Source organism: Pinus tabuliformis, chromosome 4_1, assembly GCF_031772625.1.
Source record: "Pinus tabuliformis cultivar Carrire ecotype Pingquan chromosome 4_1, CPIR1, whole genome shotgun sequence".
NCBI lineage: Eukaryota > Viridiplantae > Streptophyta > Pinopsida > Pinales > Pinaceae > Pinus > Pinus tabuliformis.
The window spans coordinates 77,996,139-78,017,580 of NC_142303.1; the positions used below are offsets into that span (position 1 = coordinate 77,996,139).

Sequence of the window (21,442 nt, forward strand, 5' to 3'; positions counted from 1 at the left end):
GGGAGGGTTAGAGAGACACAGGTTCGAGGAGTGTTCACATGACCAAATTATTTGTTTCACTGTTGGCAATGCTAAAGCCATCTCGGTATTTGTAGAGGTGGTAGAAAGCTCTCAGAATGTCGAAAGCATGTTTCTTGGAGGAGATGGGAACATTGTTGTCTTGTTTCAAAAACTCCCAATTTATTTCTTTCATATTTTCCTCTATCAGGCTCTTTATGTGATTCAAAGCATCTTCTTCTATTGCTCCAGGGTTGTCCTTCATATAATAGGATATAGAAGAAGCTTCTTCACCATGGCTCTGCTTAGCCTACATTCAATATCATCCAATTTCATTTCAATTCCAAATCCAAACCAAAACCAAAACTAGTTTTGAAACCAATTAAATGCAGTACTTTAGGTTTGATTTTATATAGAAGCTGCAATGCCAATTTACCTGGTAGCCGCACATGTCACCTCTTAGTCGAAGGATGGAAGATGCCAAATCATTCAATCTCGATGGAAAATCAATCTCTTGCAAGACATGAAGGGGAAGGGGAATATCCAACGCAGTGTTGCCGGGTAGCGCCCCCCCCGCCCCCACAATCCTGCTCCCAATCAGCGCTCCGGGCGGGAGCGACTCGGGAGCAGGTCGGGAGCGTGCTCCCTAAAAAAAATGCTCCCTGCCTTTTCGGGAGCGTTTAGCCTTTTTTGCAAAAAAATTTTGCAGTAATGTTCTAAATGCAATTTTTTTTCAAAGAAACATATAAGTTTTGAGTGGGGCAACTTAATGATCAAGCCTATGGCCCTAGTATTGATATCCTTTTACTTAAATATTTAACATTACCATGAAATGACTCAAGATGTTTGAGAGTGGTTCTGACCTCATTGGATTTCATATGGAGAAAGTAGAATTTTAGATTTCATTCAAAATCCAGCAGACTTATCAGTTTTTCAGGATTTTAGGATTGCAATGTTTCCATTGAATTTTGTCATGTATTAGGGTATGGAACTCATATTTAATCAAGATCACCAATCCCTCTATGTACCTTGATGTTAGTGACATTGGTTGTCGAACTCCTCTATCATGACCCTCCTAAAAACATACGCATCACTCAAACAAATTCTTGACTTGACATGCTATGCTTTTTCTATCTTATGTTAATGCTTAGAGGGTGATATTAATGACAAAGATCCTTATACAGATACAAAGGTAATGACAAAGATACCTCTGGATATTAATGCTTAGAGGGTGATATTAATGACAAAGACCTTGATTTTCCAACAAGACTAAAAAATTAGACATTTCTCGTGGTGGCAAGAGGCCCAAGCATAAGCAATAGATAATAGATTTACTTGTCTATTCTAGTTTCTAGTAGTTTTTATAACTATTGACTCTTTCATATTGATTATGATATATTTTTAAACAATATATGGCAATTTAAGTTTGAAGTTGGCAATTATAACTCATTAGTAATGAATTATGAACATGATGCTTCATGAAAGTTGAAAGTTGTTTCATTTCATTTTATAACATTTCATTTCATGTTAGATATTATTTGTTGTAATGGTTACACTTAGCTTACAAGTACAACTTTGGTGATCAATGATGATAAATGTTATATATTGAATTTTGAAAGCTTTAAACTTTAAGATTGATGAATCACGAAACTCAATATGTTGTATGTTATTATGTTACTAACTTGTGGACGTGGTTGATGAAGATTATAACTTCTAGATGATTGTTGTTATATGGTTCAATCTATGTTTTTTTATGTTTTTTGTATCTAATTCATAATTCTACATGTTTTTGTTGACATATATGTATCAAAATATAAAAATATAAAAAGTATATATATTATAGAAAAAACGCTCCGGGATTAGCTCCCAAACTGGGAGTTTTTGAAAATGTAGCTCCCGCACCCGTTTTCGCTCCCGCTCCCAAGTAACATTGATCCAACGTGAGAATGGGTTGTAGTGTGGCTGCTCGATACCCAAAACTCACCTTCACGTTCTCCAAATACTCCTCAAACGTCGGTATATAACCGCTGGACATCCACTTTGCTTCTTCCAGAAACGCATCAAATACGGCTTCCCACTGCGCACCAGTACAGTGCATGCAATGCGAATTAAGTTAGCCTGAGTTTGGATGCCCCCATATTTTACAAACCTATTAATGTTATGAGAAGAAAATAAATATGTTTTTAACTGCAAATATATGTATGGGTTAATATTTTCCACATCGTATTTCGAGCATAGGTGAGCGTGTCTTGGCCTTGAGTCTTCTCCGCCTCTTGACCCATTTGATTAACGCAATTGTAAAACACCATATATATGCCTTTCATATATCCTGGAAGGCACTCCCTGGCGGACGGATCCCATCTAATCATCATAAGCACACACAATTAGTTGCTAATTTTTATTGGATTAAACCATCGATCTAAGCAAGCTAATTAGTCATCACCACCTCTTAATTGCGGCCACCCTTATCCTAATTGCAGGTTCGATAAACCCGCTGACATGGAAATGTGGACCCATCCTTTTATCTCTGTTTATACTGACGGACGTTAATATTAATTACGAAATTATTTTCACCGGAGAATGGTGCTGCCAGAAAATTTCTCAACGCCACCTCTTTCGCTTAAAGTGTATTACATCTGTATAGTCCTTCAGCTTTGATCGCGGAGCTTGAGAGATAAGATATGCACGTGCCTTCAACTTTAATCGTGGAGCTCGAGAGATAAGATATCCATGTGCCTTCACGTGGAGGGAGATTGAGGCTCTTCAAGTCTTCACTTTATAATTTAATGAAAGTCACTCCCCTTAGCTGCACAATTGGAATTAGATTTTGTTTTAAACTAACATATTTTATTTTCTTGGTTCCTAAGAGAATTCATTTAATTTTTATTTAAAAAAATATTAATATAATAGTATTTAAAAAAATATTTTATTTTTTGTTTATACATATCATTTATTTTTTATTTAAATAATTAATAATAATATTAAAAAAAATATTAACAATAACTTTTTATAACCGGTGCAACATATATAATGAAACATCCAGTTTAGGTTACGATGACTGACTGGACAAATCGGTTACACTATGGACGCTAACGTATTAGATTATAAGGAGTAAGTTGGGGATTGCGGGTGTGATAAGTCGAGTGGGAGGTGTTTCTTTATGGATGATTCCAGTAATTCGAGGGAAGAGGGAAGAGCGCTCAAACCTCCGAAATATATATAAAATATTATTAAATAATTTATAAATATCTAAATATTAAAAAAATATTAAACTTTTTTTTTATTATTTTTTAATTACTATAAATATAGATATATAAAATATAGTTTATTATATACTTAAAAAAACTGGTTAAAATTATACATTTCAACTTCTTTTTTTTTTTCTTTTTTTTTAAATTAATGTGGGAACATTATTGAGAACTAAATTTTATAAAGAGGATATTTCCACATTTAATTTTTTACAAATGTGTATATTGTTTATGTCATGTCATCATTATTTCTTTATTGTCTTTTTCAATTTTAAAAGGGAAAACCCAATATTTTCTTTTTCAACATTCCAAAAATAAAAATCTTATGGTTGTCAATTTTTATGTTTAAAAGACTATTCATTTTCTTTTTCCCTAGAATATTTATAACATTAAGATATATTTCTTATAAGTGCTGACCTATTTAATGATAACGATTGTGATAAGTATTAAAAATAGTTTTCTGATCCATGTATTAAATTTATTTAAAATTTTCATGTTTCATCTTCATTTAGTTTGGAAGACTTTTACAAAAGTCAATATTGATACAATTGTTTGCATACATGAACAATTCATAATGAATCATTTACATCATACTTTAAAAAGTTCGCCAAAGTGTTTCTAATGTCATTAAACATTGAGGGAGTCAAAAGAAAAAGTTGTATTAGAGATTTTGAAGCAATCTACCATTTTGAATACAATCCTCAAATATTTTATGGTAATCATCATGAATAAATTTTTTTACAAGAATAAATAATTTAACATAACTTCCATTCAATAAAGAAAAAGTTTTACATATTCATGATTCTTTACAAGATAGATTGCAAACAAGAGTAAGTATGTTCCACCAACGTCTGTCTCATGACATAATATATTGTAGTGTCAAATCATCAATCAAAAGAGAGTAGAGATGCATCCCTAACCACAACAAAAAAGGAAATAATAAACAGGCGAAACCAACAAAAATCCATTTAGTTCAATGCAAAAATGGAAACAAAAAAAACCAAAGATAGGGGAGGGAACTAGATCTAAAAAAAAGCCATGTCATTGCTTTGACCACCATAAAAGAGTTCAAAGAAAATGAACCCAAGGCAGATGGAGAGGCCAATAGTGGAAAGAGAATCTACCTCCAAATTTTGTTCCCGGTAGACATGCCTGGAGTTGATTTCCGGGATGAGAGGTAGGAAATTCCTAATTTGTAGCAACCAGTTGTAGAGATCGGGGACATCAAGAGATGAGATTCCTTTCACCTAGTTAATCATAGATAAGGAGTTTCCAATGATTAATATTTTGTCAATGCCAAGCGAGGAAGCACATTACGAGGCACCCCAAAGAGCTAATAACTCAGCCCTACCGTTGTGTCCTCTACCACCATACCAGGAGAAATGGAAGTGAACATCTAGGTCAAATTGAAGAACAATTGCACATTCATAGTCACCACCGGAGGAAGCCCCATCAAAGAAACATATTGGATAAATTGTCTCCACATCAGAATAAGAGATAGATCGACGAGGGATTTTTGGTTGCCAAGAGACAATCTCTTGGAATAATTCCAATATACCTATAGTAACTCATTTGATGTCCAGAGCTTTTCCTTAAAAAATAAGGGCATTACAAGCCCTCCAGATGCCCCATAGAACATCGAGAGGGACAATCTTGTAGGCCTTCATTCTGTAGTTCCAAAGGAGTATGCAATCATGGATGGAAGGTACATTACTAATAGTAGGGATTCCTAAACGAATTGATACCTCTGCCCACATTTTAGAGGCAAAATGATAGTGCAGGAATAGGTGTGAGCCATTCTCTGAATCCAACCTGCAAAGAAAGCACCATCGAGGGTCAGAAAAGACTCTCTTGAGAAGATTGTCCTAGGTCAATACTCTATTATGGATGGCGAGCCAAGAGAAGCATTTTAGCTTCAAGGGAGCATCCCATTTCCAAATGAGCAAGGTGAATTCTGTGAATGGTAGGGGAAGAGAGGTCGAAGTGATGTGGTCGTAGGCCTCCTTGAGAGGGATTCTATCATTGACCATTTCCCCCCTCCCCACCACCCCACACTAGCTTATCCAAACTCAGTGATAAGTGGATATCGACCATGCATAGACTACTGCAATAGTCTTCCCACTCAGTTGTCATGTCCTATAAACCAATCTTCCATGCATGTGACCAATCCTAAGAAACACAGACAAGTCTATATCTCTTCCACGGGCCAGCAAGGGTGTTCATCGCCATATAGGAGAGAGGTTTGATTATTTGTATTGGAAGAGAGTGGCATCCACTGAAACCCTTGATGGAATCCAAACCAATGTGGATCCTTTATCCATTTCCAATCACCCATCGAATGTTACTGCTTAGCCACGGTAGGACAACTCTAATACTGCTCCAAATCTTGGAACGTCGGCCAACAGGAGGTGCCCCCTCAACAATCCATTCCTCGATTATGCATTGAAGAGATTATTTGTATTCATACGCTCTATCAGAGCCCTTTCTCACAAAATAACCTCCACAAATTTGCTGCGAAAAGGGATAGGTTAAAGGATCGTGTGTCAATAATTCCCCAGCCTCCACATACAATTGACTTGGAAATGGACATTAACCTAATTCAATGGATCCTCTTTACTGTACCAAAAACCAAACCAAACAAACTTAGCCACCATTGAGTCTATCTTGTTAATGAAATATTGGGGAAGATGAAAAAGATGCATCTAGTAGATCGAGATGCCAGTCAAGACAACTTTTGTCATAATGACTCTTCCACCCAATGTCAACCATCTTTGGTCCCAACAAAATAGTCTTTTTTTTTAGAAAGAAGACATTCCCAATCATTAAATAAGTACTTGCTAAGCTTTAGAAAACATCCTAGGTATTTAAAACCATCTATCATAGAGAGTATTTTTATTCCAAATAGGGAAGCTATTTCAAGTACTTCTAGGTCATCCACCACCACATCTATCAGTTCCATTTTTGTCTTTTTTTTATGTAGAGCCCAAAAGATTTACCAAAATCCATGATGATCGTATGAAAATCGACCCACTTAGAGAGTATTGTTTCACAAGCCCACAGTGCGTCACAAGCATCAGCTGAGAAATTTTTCATCCTTTGGAGATTTTGCATCCATATATCAATGTTTCCTCAAACCTTGCCTTAACTCCCCTGTTGAAGGCATCCATGATCGGAATGAAAAGAAGCAGAGATAGTGCACATCATTGGCGAAGCTCCCTATAAATTTTGAAGAAATGAGTTGGCACCTCGTTGATGAGAAAAACCATAAACATTGATGTTATGGAAGATATTATCCACTTCACATGCTTGTGAAAAAAACCATTTTTATACAGGATCATTGAGAGAAATTCCCTATCCACATAGTCATACACCCTGTGGAGGTGAACTTTCATGTTCCTTTTTAATTTCTCTTCGATGGGAGAGTTTATAAAAAAAAAATGAACATAATAGATGTTGGTACATAATTCAAACTTCTTACTATAGTTGTTTCACTTGAAGTAATATTTAACAAGCTTTTTATATCCTCCATTACCAACCATAGAATTATCGAATTCTCTAGCATTGCTTTGTAAGTTTATATGAAACATGTTTTAAATAAATCATTTGATTTTAACCTACATGTTTGAGGTATATATTTCTCAACTTCACATGTTTGTATTTCTTTCATTGTCTTAAGTAACAGCTCTATCAATCTCATTAGCAATTTTTTTTTTTCCTTCTAGAACCCCGTGTTAGGGAGAAAAGTGTGCAGAGCTAGATGATGTATATGAGTGCTTATGAGTGACCATCCTCTCCAAGAAATCCCTTTCATACCCCAATGTATGTCCAAATCCATATTGGATTTTTTGGAAAGATGGACCAATTGGACAGCCCAACCTTAAAGTTGTTAATGTCAATGTTGTTTTGAACTTATTTGTGATGTCTTCCATCCATTTCTATAAGATTGGATATGTTTGTTTGTTGGGATATATGTTTTAATTATGAATAATTCAATTTTTTTGAATAAAAAGAATGCAACAATAGTTTTGAGAAATAATTTATGTGTCACTCAATGGAATTATTATTGTGATTTTGATTAAAGTAAAAAGAAAAAAATATATTAATGTTAAAGAAATATTATCATGACATTATGTATTTATGATTTTCTAGATCATTGTAAAATATAAATTATACTAAAAGTATATTTTCCAAGGATAAAAGTATATTTTCCATGGATGTAAGATTTCACTGACACAATTTTTTTTACATATAGAGAATGAGATATGGATTTTTTAAGATCAAAGAAATTTTGATTGAAAAATTGCTTGTACAGTGTTAAAAAAATAGGATTTCAAATTTATTCAAGTAATTTTTATTTGATATATTTTTCTTTAAAGGAAATTATTATAGTTTGGATTTTTTTGTTAAAATTCATATTTTTTTCTATGTAGAATTGTGAACTAACAAATGACATGATTATTTCAAAATTCAACAAAACTGTAATAAAGTTAAATAGGGGTTAGTATAATCATGGAGTATTCTAGCCAATAATATTTTTAAGAGAAAATGGGTTGTAACTAAAACACTAAGGTTTTGGATTAGTATTTCAAGATATTGAAAGCCCGACTTAACAAACACTAAGCCTATTGTTGAGAACAAAAATGTACCATGGAATCTTTAGGATATAGGGTGGCTAAAAAAAGAGATACTTATATAAATATAATACTCGATGCAAGAAGAAACACATAAATGTTGGAAACTAGCTTACAAGACGGGAATAAAAATGTCAACTTTTAATGATATTACAAAATTAGGGGAGAGGCATTTCGAGAATAAATATTTGGTAAATTATCTACAATTATTAGGAATATGAAAGGAAACTCATTGAAATAAATAAGTATAGAATGATGCTTTGTCTACATTATTTTGTGTGGCATTTCACAATGATATGATAAATCCCACTCATGATATGGGTTTTTATAGATTAAATGTTAAAATGATTTGTTATGAAGAAAATAAGAACCTTAAATAACTTTACAAGAGAAAAGCTACCTCCAAAACATTAGGAAGAGAAAGAATCTACGAATGTAACAAATTAAGGTTTAATTTATAATATGACATCAAAACTCATAATGAATTTTTTCGTAATGAATAAGTAGTCTAGAAGGCCTACATATGTTATGTAGAGTATACTCATGATATAGATATGTGCAGTTTTTTTTGTCAATACTTCATAAAATTTAATTATTAATAAATATTATCTATAATTTATAATATATTTCATTAATTAGGTATTATGATTAGCTTTATTCCTAAATTTAGGTAATTTAATATAAGATTGGAAATGTGATGTACTAATTCTTATCCAAAATAAAATATCTTCTAAACATTATAATACTTCATTTACTAAGTTTTGTAAACTATTATAATGGATAAAACCAAACTAAGTCAACATTTTAATCAAAATGTTTCTAGCCAAATAAAAATTATTCACATATTTTTTAGATAAAATATTCTAACTTAATTTAACAATGAATAAAAATACAATCCTAGTATACATAAACTCATCCATTATAATTTTCCCATTCAACTTATAATATGATAATATATTATATGAGTTTGATAATAAATAATTTATTATTAATTATCATATATGTTTAATTATAATGTATACTCTATACAAACATAACTCAATGTTGTTGCAACCACAATCATGTTAGAGAAAAAAAATTGTGTTGCTTTAAGGACTAGCTAGTTCACATTTTTCTTTAAAAAAAATTACATTAAACCCATAAGTTATCCTATTCCACTACAAAAGATGATATTATGGTATTCCGACCTTGTCATTATTGTGATATTTCCACAGCCGAAGATAATCAAGCTTTTATAGTATCCTGGGAAATGTTAATTAAATTAAATTGAAGTTACACTTAAATTAAATATGTTCTTAAATATCATTACTTTTAACAAATCCTTTGATAACATATAAAAATGCTAAATTTGGAATTTAAATAATACTGATATACTTATAATTTAATAAAAATAAATAAAAATAATTGATATTATCAAATATCATGATAAAAAATTACACCTATGATGAAATTTAAACATATATTCCCTTACTTTTATTGAAATGAAAATCCAAAAATAATGCCCAACCAAAAACATCTGAACGAATTAATTCATATAACAGAAAAATCAAATTAACTTTAATATAATAGAATTTTTAGAAGTTGCATTTAGATTCAAGGTCCACCAGATTCACACAAGCTATCTTGAGATAAAACATCTGAACGAATTAATTCATATAACAGAAAAATCAAATTAACTTTAATATAATAGAATTTTTAGAAGTTTGCATTTAGATTCAAGGCCCACCAACTTCACACAAGCTATCTTGAGATAAGATAATTCTCTCTTGCCAGATTTAGAGTTATAAGAGAATCTCCAAACTAGCATGTCTATTTTTAATTTTGAATTACACTGGATGGAGATTGTGTGGAATATAACTCGGGCCTCTAAATCAATCTAACCACTAAGCAAAATAATTACTTAACCAACAAAATTGCAAAGTAGGGAGTTAAAACACTCAATCTTCCATAGCTTTAATCTCTCCCATGCTGGCATTGCAAAGAAATAAAAACACTAAGAAAATTAATGAAATCAAAATACTAAGTAAATTAATGATATCTTTGTGCACATACTACACTTAAAACAAAGAGTTGCAACAAGGAAAGAAATACAAATGCAAGGAAAAACATCATGTTTACTAAAAAAATGAACATGATAGATGTTGGTTTACCAAAAAGATGAACATGATAGATGTTGGTACATAAGTCAAACTTCTTAGTTTAGTTATTCCATTTGAAACTATTTTAAAAAACTTTGTAGATCCTACATTACCAACCATATAATAAATAACTTCCTTGGCATTTCTTTGCAAGTTTAGATTATACATCTTTTAAATTAAAACATTTGAAACTAACATTCACATTTGAGATATATAATTCTCACATTCATATGTTTGTACTTCTTTCATTGTCTCTTGTAGCAGCTCTATCAAGCTCATTAGCAAATGTTTTTTTCCTTCTTGAACCTTGTGTTGGAGGAGGAAATTGTGCAGAGCTAGATGATGTATACGAGTGCTTACGAGTGACCATCCTCTCCAAGAAATCTCTTTCACGCCCAAGTGTATATCCAAATCCATCTTGCACTTGTTTGAAATATGGTGCAGTTGGATGGTCCAACCCCAACGTGGTTGATGTCAATGCTGTTTTGAATTCACTTGCAACATCTTCCATGTGTTTTTCTAAGAAGTGCAGATGTGACTCATCACCAGGTAACTGCAAAAAGTGACTCAAAAATATGCCTAATATTTTGTGAGATCTTTTCTCGTTTGTGACTTGGATCAACATTAGTGGAAGAATCCATGGAATAATTAACATTATCATTTACCTACAAAGAAAAAAAGAAAACAATCATAACAACAATAAACGAATGATAAAAAACATAATTAACATTATCATTTAACTACAAAACAAAACAAAAAATAGTCATAACAATAGTAAAAGAGTGATAAAAAACATAAAATTAACCAAGTTATGAAATCATTACCATGACATCAACATAAGAATCCATGGAAGCATTAACATTATCATTTACCTACAAAGAAAAAAAACAACTAGTCAGAACAATATTAAAAGAGTGATAACAAATATAAAATCTAGAGAGTTATTAAATTATTACCATGACATCAACATCCAAGTTATCCACACTTTCAAAGTCATCATTTTCACGTATTTGTGAACAAAACATTATATGGTATTAGATCACAATGACTATTATTTATTATTATTGATCTACATATTCAATGAAATACTCAAATCACCTGGTTTTGGGTTGTTGCATTGATTCTTGCTTCTAGATTTACTTGTTCCAAACTTATTTTTTCCCTCATTATGCTAACCTTGATGACATGTTTGCAAAGATATCCATTTTTCGCCTAATCACAATCACACATAGCAAAATTTGAACTTGAATGGCATACTATATATGATTTATCTATATCATGTTGGCTTTGCACCCATGCTAATGAAGAATCTGAGTGGTGCAGTGTCACATTACAATCTGGAATAGATTGTGCCCTTAGCCATGGATGAGCTTCTATTTTCTCCACCTTATAGTTTTTATGGAAACCATTTTCCTTTGCACATTGACGCCACCAGTAAACAAATGTGGACCACTAAACACAACTGATGCACCAACCAATCCACTCACATTACAATCTGGAATAGATTGTGCCCTTAGCCATGAATGAGTTTCTATTTTCTCCACCTTATAGTTTCTATGGAAACCATTTTCCTTTGCACATTGACGCCACCAATAAAAAATGTGGACCACTAAACACAACTGATGCACCAACCAATCCACTCACATTACAATCTAGAATAGATTGTGCCCTTGGCCATGAATGAACTTCTATTTTCTCCACCTTATAGTTTCAATGGAAACCATTTTCCTTTGCACATTGACGCCACCAATAAAAAATGTGGACCACTGAATATAACTGATGCACCAACCAATCCACTCGACGATGTGAAGTTGCTCGTATTGACTTCAAAAGAACTTGTTTCAAATGTGAATGGTAGGACTCAATAGCGCCATTTGTTTCTTTTTCGGCATGCTTTAAGTGACAACAACATTTTGCCCACACTTTTGATTAACACAAAATAAAGTATGTCAATAGTCAATACAATTATACCAAAAATATGAAAATTAAAGCTACAGAAATCAAACCTATTCTATCCAACCATCGTGCTCGAAAGTAGCCAACAAAGGTGGTTTCCTCTTGGAAGTCATTTAGAAATTTGTTGGTCTCCTCAAGTGCAGAATTTGCATTTTTGTGTTTGTGCATAATGTCACCCAGACGCTTAAATACAACGTTGCAAATAAATATCAACCTTTGATTTATGTATATTACTATATATATTACTAAAATTAAAAAAGGTTAAAAAAACTAATTAAATTATTTATTCATATGAACTAACTAAGTTCATATGACATTATTTTTAATCGATCAATTTAATTAAAAATACAAACCTTGCAAATAAATATTAACCTTCGATTTATGTATATTACTATAAATATTATGTAGATGTTAAATCTCTATCATCCACTTAATAATTATTAATAATTAAATAAACATTTTAGAAGTCTTATTTCAAATAAACAAGTCTATCAACATAATTAAATTGTTACTTAGTTCTTATTCTAATTCTCAAAAACAAAAATTATTAATTTCTCTTTTATAAATAAATTTTCTTTTAATCTAGTAATCTCTAATCTTAATATTTTATTATTTATTTAATTTCATTATTTTAAACATAAACCAAATATCAAATATTATTTTGTATTTTATAAATGAATTTTTTTTTAATCTAATAATCTCTAATCTTAATATTTTATTATTTATTTAATTTCATTTTTTAAAACATAAACCAAATATCATATATTATTTTATATTTTATTAAAATATATATTATTTATTTCAGTTAAGTTTTTTCAAACATAAACTAAATTTATATTTTATCAAAAATAAATAATAATTAAATACCAAATATTAAACATTAACGCATAACATAAAAGTAAAAAATTTGAAATTTATTAAAAGAAATGTGTCATACCAATAAAGACATCGTTAAGACAAGCGGATATAAGACAATGATAAATGAATGCATAATTTAGAAGTAAAAGAAGTCCAATGCACACTCTTGTGTTAACATCATAGTAACTCTAACGATTAAGCCATTCACAATATAGTAAGCGATCTGCCAATACTTCATCCCATATTTGCATCGCATGCAGCTTGAGATCTTGACTTGTTGTAACTGCTCTGTATAGTTGGTGATGTTCCTAGGTGATCAGTTCTCAGAGAGTAACAATTTTCGCTTCCTCTGAAAATAACAAAAAGAAGTCTATAGGCAACTTGTTCCTTTTGGATTCGCCATGAACCACTGGTGCTCTGGGCTGCAGTATTTGCCATTACTTCAAATGTGCCATTCAATTTTACATTAACTATTGTTTAAATATTCTTCTACAACCTAAGTCTAATTAATATTTAAATCAATATTTGTTTGAATACCCCTACAACCCTATTCTAATAGCCTGGAAAACAAAAAAATAATTTAGTTTCTCACCTCTAAAGAGTGACCTAATGATCCAAGAATGGTCTCGGTATCAACTCACTCTCCTTCCTTTGTTTGGATCTGGATCTGGAGGCCACCCATATCATCTTGTTATATCTTGGACAAGTATTTCTGGATCGTCTCTCTGCAAGACATGATAAAAACTATCAAACACTTATTATGGATATCGCTGACTTCATAAGTACAGCTTTTAATTTTTCATAACAGGAAAAAAATAAACATACTGAGATTTCTGGCCAAAACTTGGAAGATGATGCTTGCCGACTCGCGATTGATAATGTCACGCCCCTACACCTGCAGTAGTCTTCCAACCACTTATAGCGAGGTGCGGCACCACCGAACACTTTCTTTTCACCAATACTAATGTTCGTGGACTACGCCTATTACACTTTTTTCTTACTTAGTTTGTGTTTCGCAACCAAGCAATATTATGTTTATCCTTTATACTAATGAACACCCATACTCATTCATTATCATCAGCAATTATAAAAGAGAACAACAATTGCACAGTATAAAGGGAGGGGCAACTCCCTGAACAATGAGTCTGCCTGATAATATATTAAGAATATCAGTTTACAATATACAAGTATGTCTTGGCAAAACCAAGTCTCATACTTAACCAATTTTACAATCAGAGGCAACCCTGCCTTTTACAACCTTGTGCACACCTTGCACGATGGGCGGGTGCTCACCCGAGCCACCAAGACACCCTCGCCAAGTCCTGGCACAATATCACAACCGTACAACCAACCCGGGCACGTCTTGCCCAACACCTTCACCTCTCACCGTGAGCAATCTTCACAAGTGCGTCCTCAAGGAGTGCGCATGAGCTATGTGCTCAAGCCTCCTTCTAAACTGCGCACTTATCTCCAAGATCGTAGAAGATGTGTTGATCGAACTTGTTGAATGCAAATGAGCTCCAAAACGCTCCAATATATATGTGTTGTAAGTGTGGGTGGGGCTGCCCAGCCGACCGCCCACACACCCCTCCGTCGCATCGTTTGGGCGCTCATCAAGTCGGCCACACCCCCTCGTCGTAGGCCGGCCACCCCTTCACCGCGAATGCTCCACGGATGGTATAAACCCATCACACTTGCTTTCCATCGCAAGTTTCGTCGCATATGTTATGTCGCATTTCTGTCGTGAGTCGCCACCGTGTGCGCTCACTCGTAGGTCACACTGTGCCCACGCCCGTTCGCCGCGCCCGCACCCGTGTGCGCTCACCCGCGTCGCACTGCACGCCTGCGCCCGTTTACCGCACTTGCGCCCATGTCAACTCGCCCACTCGTCGCACCGCGCCCGTGTCAACTCACCCACTTGGCGCACCGCGCCCGCGCCCGTGTCAACTCGGGGACCTTACATCCTCCTCCACCTGAAATCGTTGTCGTCCTCGACAACATACCATCTCAGTAGCCATCCACCAAGATTGTCAATATCCATGATGTCAACTCCTCCACATAAGGCAAACATCCCTGCAACATATGTAGAACTCCATCTCCATCATGTCTCCAACTTAGTGACCAACTACCACCAAGCTCTCCATATCAAGGCATACACCTCAACGGTATGTATATCGGATATCATCTCGATCCATGATCATCGACCCCTCTGTCACAATCTCCACTGCAACATCTCGTGTCGACCTCATCATGTGTCATCAATGTGAACCTCTGTCATGATACTCCAACACAATGCTAACATATTTATGCACACTTCGCGACCCCATGTATGAACTAGTTGGGTAGCTAATCCAACTGTCACGCTCACACCATGAGAGTGAACATCCTCATGCCATCCTCAGTTGTTCCTCAAAACATCCTGCCACATTCTTGACTCATCAAGAATCGATCTCCATAATCCATGCTCAGGTCCATGGAAACTCCATCCATCTCATCTGCAACATGTCATGATGCTTGATGCCAAGCCATCCCTGCACCATCAATCATACCTGCCCAACATGTTTTAAGGACTCACTACCATGAGCAGCTAACAATGAGCCTCATCTTCTCATCCATCTAAGAAGATGTAGAGGGAGTAGAGCCTGAAGGCTCTCCCTCACTAATCAATTCGATCCATCTATCAGGATCCTCAATCTCCATCCTTTGTAGATAAGCAACCCGGTCTTCCTTCTGGACATCCGGCCTCACATACACCTCCTCATCATCATCATCATCCTCAACCAACTCTAGCCTTCTTGACAAATCCAAGATGCTATCTGAAAGTGACTTGATGACCAATGACTGCTCGGTAAGCTTTTCCTCAACAGTAGACAACCGCTTACTCATGTCTCCCATTCTCTTCTCATCCTCCATTTGCATCACTCCCAACCTACAATCAAGCCTTGTCACACCAATGGGTACATCTTCCCTTCCATCGTAAATATAGAGCTTCTTCAAATGTGGAACGATCATAGCATCAAATTGTTTCATGAACTCTATCCCCAATACAGCCTCATAGTCATCAATCCGCACTATAGTGAAGTCAACCTTCCCTATCCATTCACCAAGTGTAGTGTCCACCCTTTCAGCTATACCAAGAATTTCAATAGGAGGAGAATTCACTGTCTTCATTTGTGCCTTTGTAGGTACAAATTTCAGCCCAATTCTTCTCGCAGTATCCTCACCCATGAAGTTGTGAGAAGTCCCACTATCCACCATAGTGAGTACATCAGCACCTCCAACCTTCATTCAAACATACTCTAATCTGTTCCTCTCAGGGTCCCTCCTAGAGACCACCTCTGTAGTAGCAGAAGCACCAAGTATCTGCATCATCCCCATAGAAGCATCTTCATTCTTCTTATCTTTTGCAGCTTTCCCCTTACAAGTCAAAGCTATGGAACGCTTCACCTCAAGAGTTAGCCATTCCCACTTCTTTTGAATCAATTTCTGTCTTATCTCCAATTCCTTGAGTTCTGCTTCAAACAAGTCTACTTCTTTCGCAAGTCGATAGGCTTCGTCCCTATTCCTGTCAGAAATCCCTTCCTTGACCAAGGCATGGAGAGCATCCTTTGCTTTGAACAAGCCTTTGCCCCATTTTGCAAACTTTTTTTCAACCTCCCTTGACTCTTCAAGTAAACTCCCTTACTCTTACTTGAAGGTTGCAAAACCCGTTTCCATTGTCACGAGCAACCTTGCTCAATAGCTCCAAACTGAAGCTCTGATACCACTTGTCACGCCCCTACACCTGCAGTAGTCTTCCAACCGCTTATAGCGAGGTGCGGCACCACTGAACACTTTCTTTTCACCAATACTAATGTTCGTGGACTACGCCTATTACACTTTTTCCTTACTTAGTTTGTGTTTCGCAACCAAGCAATATTATGTTTATCCTTTATATTAATGAACTCCCATACTCATTCATTATTATCAGCAATTATAAAAGAGAACAACAATTGCACAGTATAAAGGGAGGGGCAACTCCCTGAACAATGATTCTGCCCAATAATATATTAAGAATATCAGTTTACAATATACAAGTATGTCTTGGCAAGACCAAGTCTCATACTTAACCAATTTTACAATCAGAGGCAACCCCGCCTTTTACAACCTTGTGCACCCCTTGCACGATGGGCGGGTGCTCACCCGAGCCACCAAGACACCCTCGCCAAGTCCTGGCACAATATCACAACCGTACAACCAACCCAGGCACGTCTTGCCCAACACCTTCACCTCTCACCGTGAGAAATCTTCACAAGTGCGTCCTCAAGGAGTGCGCATGAGCTATGCGCTCAAGCCTCCTTCTAAACTGCGCACTTATCTCCAAGATCGTAGAAGATGTGTTGATTGAACTTGTTGAATGCAAATGAGCTCCAAAACGCTCCAATATATATGTGTTGTAAGTGTGGGTGGGGCTGCCCAGCCAACCGCCCACACACCCCTCCGTCGCATCGTTTGGGCGCTCATCAAGTCGGCCACACCCCCTCGTCGTAGGTCGGCCACCCCTTCACTGCAAATGCTCCACGGATGGTATAAACCCATCGCACTTGCTTTCCATCGCAAGTTTCGTCGCATATGTTATGTCGCATTTATGTCGTGAGTCGCCACCACGTGCGCTCACCCGCAGGTCGCACCGCGCCCGCGTCTGTTTGCCGCGCCCGCGCCTGTGTGCGCTCACCCGCGTCGCACTGCACGCTCACACCTGTTTACCGTGCCTGCACCCGTGTCAACTCGCCCGCTCGTCGTACAGCGCCCGCGCCTGTGTCAACTCGCCCGCTCGTCGCACCGCTCCCGCGCCCGCGCCCGTGTCAACTCGGGGACCTTACAGATAATATGGAAGAAGCGCAATTCGCCGCAAGCGTCTCTCAGTTTCTTAAAGATCCATCTATTCATTGTTGCTTATTCCATATCGCTGCATAGAGTTGCAGGCCTCAGCTTTGAAGGAAGGATACCGCAAGAATTGAAAAACTGCCCCCCAAAAATAAAGGATTTGAATTCATCTAGGGGAAGTTGGGGATTGGAAAGGGATCTGGAAGGACACCCGGAAGAATTAAAAAATTGCCGCTGAAAATGGATGATTTGAATTCATTTTGGGGGGAAGTTTGGAATTGGAAAGAGACCGGGAGTCCTCGACTTGTCACGTGCAACATTAACTTGACAATTAATTCGACGTACACCGGCACTTACCCAACTCCCCGAAAAATTTCTAAAACTTTTCCACCACGAAACTGGATAGATTATTAACGAAGACCGAGAGTCCTGGACCTATCACCTACAACATTAACTTGACAATTAATTCGACGTACACCGGCACCTACCCAACTCCCCGGCAATAGAGATAAGCTCAGCGCTTAATTGTGGCTGTGAAGAGTTTGAGCTCCTCCTTCCTTCCGAAAGTGTCATAGCTGTCGTCCACAACTATTCCAAGGTAACACATTTTGGCAAAACTCGATCGGAATGCTGAATGTTTGGGCTCAATGGAAATGCAGGAGGCCAATGTGTATAATTCCACGTGACGATGCCGAGTGAATGTCAGTTGAGAGAAACCCGAATCTTTCCACCATTTTCACCCAAAATAAATTTTGAATATGAGACCAGTCAAATCCGAATTTGACTGTAAAAAAAGAAATGATAATCCTGGTGACAGCTGATCATTATCTGGAGAGCTGTTTTAACTCATTTTGTTGTAAGGAGTGAAAGATATTGAACTCCGATTTTGCAAGTTCTAAGAGCTTCTCGGTCTCAGTCGTCGTCCTGAAAAGGTAAATGCAAAGTGGATTTAACATAAAATTCATGTAATTTAGATGACTTTGATCAAATAAAATAATGGGCCTGGCATATACTGTACTTAATGCAGGGAATAGTGTCCTTAATGCAGGGAATAGTGTCCTTTCCAAATACGTCGATTTAATTCCTTGCTTCCAATCTCAGAAAATTTGTGAGCCAACCATATTCAATAACGTATTTGATCTTCCAGCCACAGTATTGTTGTTATTAAAAAATCTAAAAGGCATACAATAAAATACTCTATTTTGTGAATTTGAATTGGTATCGCTGGCTCACCTCTCGTGATAGATTATCATTGGAGATCGGAACCGTTTTTACGGCATCTTGTAAATATAATGTACAAAATATTTGAGCCTCTTCCAGGACTTTCTCCCCATGGAAGGCAACAAGGGAGGCCCTAAATAAATTGAGAATACCTCTCATCTCTACCTCTGTCTGAGCATTGGCAGAGCAGCCTGCAAACTTCCCATTTTGATCTTTGAAAACTTCCAAAACATCTGAGATGAAATAAAATGAAAACATTTATTAAAGCAGATCCATGAGAGAGACCGAAAAATTACAGATACTAGGATTCAACTTTTCTGAAACCACCGATTAGTAATAAAATGTACCTGAGGACACCGGAAATCCGTGTAGTCGAAGAGTTCGGAACCCCAAGGCAGTTGAGTTGAGATCAGTAACAACACTCTCTCTACCACATCCAATGCCTTTCTCGCTCCAATAGCTGCAGACCAAGATCGATAATTTATGGTTATAATCGCACGTACATTGTATTCCACATATAAATTAGCACAACAAAGAATGATGATAAGGCTACGGTGACCGACCTGTAAACATAATCAAAAGCTTATTTTATTTCATTTCTGAAATGCCTATCGATTCCCAGACGTTCAACGCTATCCACCATCCAAAGGCGTTGAAGGAGATCATTGAGGGGAGTGAGTACTGTAAGTGAATTGAACATCTCCTTTACTTCCCCAACGAGTCCATCAACACGTTCACGGTAAGAAGGTTCCTGAAGTAAATTGGAGAAATTTATTCAATTGTATTAATTCAATGTGATGAAGGAATCAACAAAAGAATAAATTGAATTGAATTGAATTAGTGATTACCCACCCCATAAGGCATTGAGAGGGACTGGACATCGTCGTCGCAGAGATTGGAATGGTAATCGCCTGTGCGTCTTTGTACACCAGATGAAGTCATGCTCACAGATTTGCTGCACAGCTCGGCTTGGTCGACGAGGGAGGCCATGGGTACAAGTGATGAGATAGAAAGAAGAGCCAATATTGCTACACTCTTTGGGACAAAATAGGCTACTATGTTTGTGTGGTACAACCTCGTTTCCGAATATATAGACGTCACTGCGTATGGACGATTTCAACGGTGTTACGCTGTGGTTGTTGGAGGAAGACAATTACCTACACACCAAGCGCTGCCTTTATCGACACCTGTAATGTGTGGCCAGAGTGAATATCAACAGTGACATCTAAAAATATCAACAAAGTCGAGTGGGGAGTCTCGTTTGGAGGCGGATATGTTAAATCTTATTTGTACCCAATAATATTATTAATGAAGTCACGTAGCCATTGTACTTTGTAGCCTCCCATCCTTCCTTTCATGTCTCTTTTGTTAACCAATATTATTCCAATGTCGTATGGGGCATGAAAGTCTTGTTTTGCTAAAAACAACTAATATCGATTGACAGGTAGTTGGATGTACTCTTGATGTTATAGTGGCAGCTATGAGAATTGATCCTGGATCTCCCATAGATTAAGACTAGCAGTTACAAATTCACCATGTAATTAAAAAAGAAAATATTGTTCCAATATGACTTTGCTTTTTTAAGTCAAGTGTCCTTTACACACTCAAATTATTTTAACACCAGCGTCGCTCAAATTAGTCTTTTATTATTTGAATGAAGTGGCACACACGTTTCGCTTTAAACTATAATGCGTTTCAAAAACTCAATTGACTTCCGTGTAAGGATCAAATCGGACTGAAAGGGTTATATTTCATTTTAAACTATTACCTTTATATGATTATTTATTTAAATTTTATATCTGAATTATATGGAGGAAATTTAATAATTTAGGGCATTTAATCAAACTATTCACTGGTTCATCTCATAAATGTTATTATGAAATACAATGGAATTATAGCCAAATCATTCAAATAAGTGCAATCATAAATGTTATTATGAAATACAATGAATGGAATTATAGCCTAATCATTCAAATAAGTGTAATGAAGTTTTTTTAAAGTAATTAAAATACAAAGTTATTATATGAATAGCATTTCCATTTCTAATAGAAGAGAATCGACAACAATTATTTAAAATCTTTAACAACAAATTTTCATTAAAAAATACAACTTACATGAATTTTTTGCCATAAGAATTATAGGCCTAATGATTAGTCTAACATGAACAAAAACTACTTATTTAGCATTGAATTTCTAACAATAAGGAATTATACCTGCATCAAGAATCAATTTTGACGCCTAGTAGCTATTGTCCTCTCTTCATCTTATATATGAATAAAAAAGACATGCATGCAATATTCATAAATGCAAGCAAATGAAGGTAATATTCATAAATCCAATCATTCGTAAATGCAAGAAAAAGAAGTAGGCACGAAATACAAGCAATTGGAGTAGGAAGTGAGAAGATCTACAAGTGGAGTTATGAAGGATTGGTAGGTACTGTTTATAAATCCAAGGAGCAAGAGGATGGGAGGCTAATTCGAACTAGATATGTTTATAGGATTCACCAAAACCAAAGCTTTTGATC

General features: G+C 35.7%; 1 pseudogene; it reads right to left on the bottom strand.

Annotated features, from left to right (window-relative positions):
• Positions 1-7: 7 nt before the first annotated feature.
• Positions 8-19,857, bottom strand: LOC149174248 ((E,E)-alpha-farnesene synthase-like; annotated as a pseudogene).
• Between the last annotated feature and the right edge of the window lie 1,585 nt (positions 19,858-21,442).